This window comes from Cynocephalus volans, chromosome 6 (assembly GCF_027409185.1).
Source record: "Cynocephalus volans isolate mCynVol1 chromosome 6, mCynVol1.pri, whole genome shotgun sequence".
In the NCBI taxonomy this organism is placed as follows: domain Eukaryota; kingdom Metazoa; phylum Chordata; class Mammalia; order Dermoptera; family Cynocephalidae; genus Cynocephalus; species Cynocephalus volans.
Window position 1 is genome coordinate 151,988,139 of NC_084465.1, and position 7,788 is coordinate 151,995,926.

At 44.6% G+C, this 7,788-nt stretch overlaps 1 non-coding gene across 1 annotated transcript; it reads right to left on the reverse strand.

The window, feature by feature from the left end:
* Positions 1-318: 318 nt before the first annotated feature.
* TRNAR-CCU (transfer RNA arginine (anticodon CCU)) lies at positions 319-391 on the reverse strand. Its single transcript has one exon. It is a non-coding gene; the product is annotated as a tRNA-Arg (tRNA).
* Positions 392-7,788: the final 7,397 nt, after the last annotated feature.

A 7,788-nucleotide genomic window follows, 5' to 3' on the forward strand; every position in this document is an offset into this window, starting at 1 on the left:
CCTATACTCTATTTAACTGTAGCCAGCAAGATGGCTATTCTGCAGCCTTTAAGATGGAGTCAGATAAAAACCAAAGCTTTGAATAATTTTCCACCCACCCCACATGAAAATGCCAACTCATCCTATAAAACAAAAGTGCTTGGCAAGTCTGGAAGTTGGCTTTGTTTAAAGATTACAGAACCCTTTTCTTTTTTATTTTCGTTTTTGTCAGAGTAACACAGCATATGTACTAGGCTTAAAAAAGAAAATTCTTTTGAATAGTTTCCCATAAGGTAGACCTAACTTCCCAACAGAGCATTGTAGGAGGCCAAAACACTTCACCCCAGGTGGGACTCGAACCCACAGCCCCTGGCTTAGGAGGCCAGTGCCTTATCCATTAAGCCACTGGGGCTTCATGCTCAGATTAAAAATACTGAGCATTTTTAATCATTGGCCTTCCCAGGATCCCTCACTGTGAAGGTGTGACCACGTGGAGTGAACTCTGCCCACTCCATGGGCTTTTGTATGCTGTTGAGTTGGAACTGAGGAGTGTGGAAGAGGCAAGGTGTGAGGACTACATTTGGCAGGTGCAGGTTGTAGTGAGGAGACCCAGGCTGCTGCTGACGGCTGGGCCATGGGCATCTGGCGTGGCAGCCCCGGCCATGGTAGAAGTCATCGCTCCTTTGGTGGCCGTCTCTGAGGAACCACTGTGGAAACACAATCTAGAGTCTCCCCATAATTTCAGGAGTTATAGACATTCCTTAATAAATTCCTGTCTTAAGAACAAAAGCTAGAGTGGATTCTGTTGTCTTAACTAAGAACCCTAACAATAAAAAATTATGGGTTTGTAATGAAAAACAGGTCTCCTGCCCCACCCTAATCCCCACTCCCAGCAGTGACACTCTGAACCATTTTAGCAATGCTTCTGGTCTATATTAACTTTAAATACAGTGTTTTGACAGGATTTTGTGAACTTAACATGACTACTAAAGGGTTCAGAGTACACCACTGTGCATAAAAATTATTTTGAGCAGAAGTCATTTGAGTTCCTAAAATCCCTTATCTGCCTAAAAGCAGAGCCACCCAAAGAACTCAATTGTCATAAATCCCCTCCCCGGGAGCAACCAGAGAAAATTGACTCTTGCACCAGAGACAATGAGAAGTTGTCACCACACCTAAACAGATAGTGTCACAAAACTATCATATCTCCCATCTATTCTCCTAAGAACCCATTTATCTTTCCTAAAAGTCACTTCTTTTTGTGTAATAGCCCATCTCCCCTCTCCATCTCCTATTGAGATGGTACATAATGCCCAGATTATAACCACCCCTTCAAATCACTTTTTTCTGTGAACTCCCATATGTATGTAATTAAATCTGTCTTTTCTCTTGTTAACCTGTCTTTTTGTCAGTTTAATTTGCAGGGCTCCAATCATAGAATCTAAGAGGGTAGACGAAAAGTTTTTCCTTCCCTACACAACATATTTCTATTTTCCTTCCTTCATCCTTCCAATATATTTATACATTGATGGCCCATTTTATATTATTTTAACTATGTAAATGCTTACTGTTGAGTCAAGCAGTGTACTGTATGTCTCCCCTCCCATGTAACCTATATTTCTTTATTTTTCATTTACTTATTTTTCTAAGCAAAAAAGATCTATTGCTATTATTTTCAGACAGATCCAACAATGCCTGCCCAGGATAAAAATGTTATTCAATGTGCTCAAGAGGCCATAGAGAGTGGACAGTAAAAGATGCAATAGGAACCCAGTTTCAGTGTCCTGAAGGGGATTGCCACCTTATACTCAAAATGTTCATGGAAAAATAGAATTAAAAGACAATACGAATTTTTCCATGAACTTGTTCAAGTGCCCTCATACATTATACAAGGAAAAAAGTCCTAAGTAAGCAGTGACACACTGAGGCAAAATCTAGAACTGAATTTTGTTCAAAGAATGACGCAGCTAAGCTAACGCCACATTCATTTACTGAACGTCCGTTGATTTATGATGGCAATTTCAACTATTCTCAAAAGATTATAAAAATAAATGACAGAGAATAAGGCAGTTTTGCTGAGTCCCCAATTTCTTCTATTTTCTTTTAGGCTTCAAATACTTATTTGTATATATTGATTGTTTTATTAATTTTAATATTTTGTTGCTTCTTAAAAATTATCAAGGTAATAAATTGGCCCTGGATCAAAGTCAAATAGTGCACAAGCAAATAAAGTAAGAAGTGTGCCATCTTCACTCCCCACCCCCACTGCCACCTTCCCCACCTCCCCATGAAAGGACGTGTTTCCTCCCTGACTTTCATGGGGTGTGTGGCACTGGTCAGGAGACAGGAGAGGGCGGTTGCTAAGAATTGAGCCTTGCTGCCTGGCAGAAGCCTGGGTTCAAATGTTTACTCTGCCCATTTAGTAGCTTGGGCAAGTTTTTTAGGGGTTGAGCTCTGGCCATCCCATCTCTAGCATGTGGCCAATTGTAATGTCCACCTCCCAGGGCCATCCAGGTAACACACTGCCAGCATCTCATACATCAGAAATCCAGAAGGTGGAGACTCCCTGTAGGCTGGCCTCACTGTGAGCCCAGCAGCTAAAACTCAGCCTACGCTTGCCATCCGTGGTGTCCTCCATAGACACCAACTCTTAGGAAGAACCTTTTAGTTTGTGTACATATTATGCTTTAATTTAAAACAATTTGAGGGCTGGCTGATTAGCTCAGCTGGTTCGAGCATGGTACTAATAATGCCAAGGTCCAGGGCTCGATCCCTTTACCAGCCAGTTGCCAAAAATAAAAAATAAAAAACCACAAAAAAGCTTTAAAAGACTGTAGCTTTGTAGAAAATAGCCCTTAAAAAGCCAAATGCTATGTATTAATGTGGGAAGAAAGAAAAAAACCCAAAAATCAGCAGCTGATGGTTCTTAACCAGGAAAATCAAAGTGTTGGATAAACTAAAAAGTGGAACTTGAGACTTGGTGCTGCCTTCGAGCAAGGATGTAAACAAATGACTGCACTCTCTGCTCTATAAACAGAAAAATAAACAAAGACAGCAATTTGTGGAACTCTTCTCAGCAAAGGCTCTAAGTAGTACCAAAATTGCTCATGTGAGAAATATTACTGAAAATTAGAACTCTAATTAACTGGTGGGGTGTGGATAGTCACGGAAACCATGTGAAACCAGATGGAAATCTGCACGGTCCTGAACAGCAACAAACACTTCCTCAGTCAAAACTTGTGCAGGTTATAAAAATTTCCAAAAATATCCCTTGCAAATCCTTTTCTGGTGATTGAGGAAATTGCCAGAGGAGTAGGAAATCCTTGAAAGGCTGGATGGATGGTTCTGCAGACAGCCAGGGGGAGTGAAGACGCTGATTTGAGCATCAGGATAGCAGCTTAGGGTCAAGGCCACAGGGGCTGAGTCTCAGACGTCCATCTCCGCATGTGCAACCGGCCTGCCCCAAACCACCAAGGGGCTCACTTGGCTGCCCATGGCTGCCTCTAGGCTTTCTGCACCCTCCCTTCATCACCGATCCACATGATGACATCTGCTGTCACTTCCCACCTCAAGTGCCCAGAGCCTGTTCCTTCCACCTTTTTCTGTGTTTATTCTTGGAAAAGAATATGACAGACCCATTTACACTCATGTCTGTGACAAGACTGTCATCTGCTCTCCAGCAAAGCCTAAACGGTGGTCACAATTACGAAGACCTATGGAAATCTACATTTTTGTGTAAACTTTTCGGATTTTTATCTGTTAGCTACCAATCAGTTTTTTTTTTAAACTGAGGAGCACACGTAGGTCCTGCTTAGACTCCCCAAAATCGATACTGAACTCACAGGTCCGGCTGCCTGCCCCCCCAAAATCAAACAAACAGAATCAAATGTTGGTGAAAATGGAAGTCAGCTTTTATTCAGGAACACCAGTGACCTGAGGAGAGATGTTAGGCTACCCTACCTCTCCAGTAAACCTGAGGGAGAACGGCCAGGCTAAAGCCACCTCAAAGACTCAGGTTAGGGAGGGGTTTTTTAAGAGGGGGTTGAGGGAATGGAAAGTGGGAAATGAAAAGCAGGAGGGAGGGGACGTAGCAGCGAGGGGTCCGTGCCCGTGGTCAGGTGCCAGGTCTCGCCAAGGCCTCGTCTGGTTTCTGCTGTCCGCTCCACTGTTATCTCACGACCCTGCAAGATTCGGATTTGTTCCAGCCTAGAATCATCCTTTCTGCAGGCTTTTGTGTAATTTTGTTTCACAGAGCTCTGGCTGACTTGGCCGGTGCCAAGGTCAGCTTCCACTCATTTGCCCTTGATCACTTCTCAAAACTCTACAAGTTGCAGAGAAAGAACCGTTAGCTTTGCAAAGTACTGATTACCTTCTCAGCCTTGTTTTCTATTTAGCAAGCAAGATTCAGTCAGAGGGTGGGAAGAAAGAGTGGAGAGAGAAAAAAACTGTCCTTTTTAAAAATCTTCCCCCCCCCCCTCTCCTGCAGCCAAGGAGTGGTTTTTGGTCCCATCATGGCCTCAGTCCTGCTCACTCCAACAAATGTTTATGGGCAGCATTTGGCCCATACGACAGTGAGACTGCCCCGTGAAGACAGAGGATCAGAGTGACGTGTCTACAAACCAAGGAACGCCAAAAACGGCCAGCAAACCACCAGAAGTTAGGAAGAGGGGAGAGAGGATTTTCCCCTCAGTTTTCAGAGGAAGTATGGCCCTGCCGACTCCTTGACTTTGAACTTCTAACCTCCAGACCTGGGAGACAATACATTTTTGTTGTTTTAAGCCACTCGGTTTGTGGTACATTGTTATGGCAGCTCTAGCAAACACACGCAGATTTTGATATTTTATGTTCTCCGGCCTAAACCAGAGACATGAGTGTTAGACATCACTAAGTCATAGGGGGCAATGTTGCACACCATGCTGGTGGCCACCAGCTGGTAAGATGGCCCTAGTCACATGGCCTGTGGTTGAAAGGAAGTCTTAGGGCACAAAGTCATTGAGTGAGCCTGGGTCCCTAGGAGCCAGCAGGACATCTGACATCATGAAGTGACTCAGAGGTGAGTTTGAATTCTGTTTTCTCAGCTGACACGGCTTCTCTGAGGACTTGGCCCAGACTCTCTTGGGGATCTACTGAGCCAGAATGAACTGCAGGAAGAGCACCCCAATTCCACCTCCCCTAAACAGATCAAGCCCACCAGAGCGGTGCTGAATGCAATTCAGCACGGTTGCTCGTTTACTCCTGCCTTCAGCATGCAGATAACAGGGTCTCAAGGAAAGCCACTGGCTTTATAGAGATAGGGCCTCTAGACTGACAGCATTTTTAAAAAACCAGATTTCTCTCTGAGCTGTATCCTGACACTAAGTCAGCAGGTAGAACCGTTTTAGGAGGACAGGACAAACCTGGTGAGTAGTGTGTCCAAGGGTCCAGGGCCAGCGCAGAGCCTCAGGGCTACCCTGAATCAGGCTGAATTATTCCTCAGAGTGGATACAGAAGAAACTCCAGGGGGAAACTGGATTTGTTGCTGAACAGGGAGTAAGGCAGCCCCAGAGGAGCCACACTGGCTGGTTGTCGGGCCTAGGCAGGAGCCTACAGAAGAACACAGAGGTCAGGCAGGAACCAGGAGTGTAGACCCTGTTCTGGAAGTGGGATAGCAGGCAGGAGAAGACATGGGATTCAGGAGAGAGTAGGTGACCGTGTTAGTCTTTTTCTGTTGCTTATAACAGAATACACGGAACTGGGTACTTTGTAAGAAAGTGAAATTGATTGCTTACAGTTTCGGAGGCTGGGAAGTCCAGAGTCCAGGCAACACATCTGGTGAGGGTCTTGGTGGTGGCAACAGTGACGCAGTGGTCTCACACGAAAGAAACAGCAGAACAGAGAGAGCCTCTTATGTGCTCTACTTTTAAAGCCCTCTGAACCACACCCCTGACCACCATTAAACCATCAACTTAATCACCTCTTGGAGGCCTCGCCTGTCGATTACCATAGTAGGATTTCCCACCCTCAACAGTTACAGTGGGAATTAAGCTTCTAATATATGGACTTAGGGACACAATTCAATCAGTCCACAGCAGTAAGCAAGCAAATGTGCTGGGGCTTTGCCCCTTGTGGGTTCTGAACTTGTGGCCCAGGGGTGGAAGGTTGGTTTAAACAAGCAGGACCAGGCCAGTGTGCAAGAGAAACGGGGCTCTTGTCTCTTCTGTGGAGCAGAGGAGGATTCCACTAGAGTTCTTCACAGGCAGGTTGCCAGACAAACACAGAACACCCAGTGAAATCTGAATTTCAGATAAACGGTGAATAATTTATAATATAAATATCTGCAAATATTGCATGAGACATACTTACTTATACTAAAAAATCATTTATCAGTTGGTATATTTCCTTCTGACTGAATGTCCTGTATTTTTATTTGCCGAATCTGGCAACCTTACCCCAGGCAACAAAGAAAGTACCTCCTTCAACATCATACTTCTCATCAACACTCAATAAATATCCACGTAAAGGAGAAAAAAACCCACAGGGCTGCAGAGAAAAGTAGGTTATCCAAACAGGCAGAAACGTGGTAAACTAAGTTCCTCTTCCTGCCCCAAACAGTTTGGAGGTCATAGTGATGACAACCCTTTAGAAACTCAACGCAGTGTTCTTCTTTTCTCAAGACCAAACCTTAGGAAGTTGCAGGAGATTTGGGTTTCTTTTATAATTACAACCCAAAGACACCATCTTGACTGTAGCTGGTGATGCCAGCCACGTGGTTTGGGACTGGGCCCAGTGCAGTTTTTCCCAGAGCTCTTATAAGGAAGTAATCAAGAAACAAAATGAATCTGCTATGGTTGAAAACTGTAGTGCTGACCCAAAATATTTCTAATGTGTGGAACTAGCTGGCAAGCTGAGAGCCTGAGAAAACAAAAAGGGCTCTTTGGCTGCTTTGAGATGCCCAGATCCTCGAAGTGTGGCTTTTCCTCCACGCTATTAGCTGAGCTCCAGCAGGCGGATGGCCAAGTTAGGCAATCCCAGTGGGGGATATGTTGGCAGACACACAGTTTGGCCTTGACAGCTTCATTTGGAAGACTAGGAGGGGTGAGAAGGAGGGAGGGCTGGGGGAATCAGGAGGCTGGAGGAGGAGTCCTTACGGCGCCTAGAGTTTTCCCAAAGACTCTCATATGCCATTTGCTCCTTGCAACAACCCCACAAAGTAGGTACTGATTTTTCCATTTACAGCTGGGGAAACTGAGGCTTCCAAAGTTACCTAGTGGGTTAGAATTAAAACTCAGCTCTTTTTTCTTTACACTTTGCTTATTTTTTGCACAGGTAATACATTCACATGTCTCAAAATCCAAAATATACTTAGAAACATAGTGAAAATTCTGTCTTCCTGGGCCCCAGTCTCCTAGCTCCCCTCCACGGAAGATATCAACGTTCTCTATTTCACATGTGTCTTTCCAGGGAGATATACATGCACATAAATATATATCCTGCTTTTCTTTTCTCTACTCTTTTTTTTTTTTTTGCAGTGGCCATTTTGGGGATCTGAACCCTTGACCCTGGTGTTATCAGCACCATGTGCTCCCAAGTGTGCTAACCCGCCAGCCCTTCTTTTTTTATTTTAATGGGAAGAAAAGGCATAACAGATTTTATTTTAATGTGCTGTGGGTAGGGGACAGTGCAGAAAGAATCACAGGAGAGTGACTGCCCCGTACCTCAGAGGGTCACAGAACCTTACACACCAGTCTTCTTAGGGGAGAGAGGCGTTGGGGGAGGCACAGACCCAAAGAACAAAGGGCCTTGGACCAAGTCCCTCCCAGCTCTAGGGGA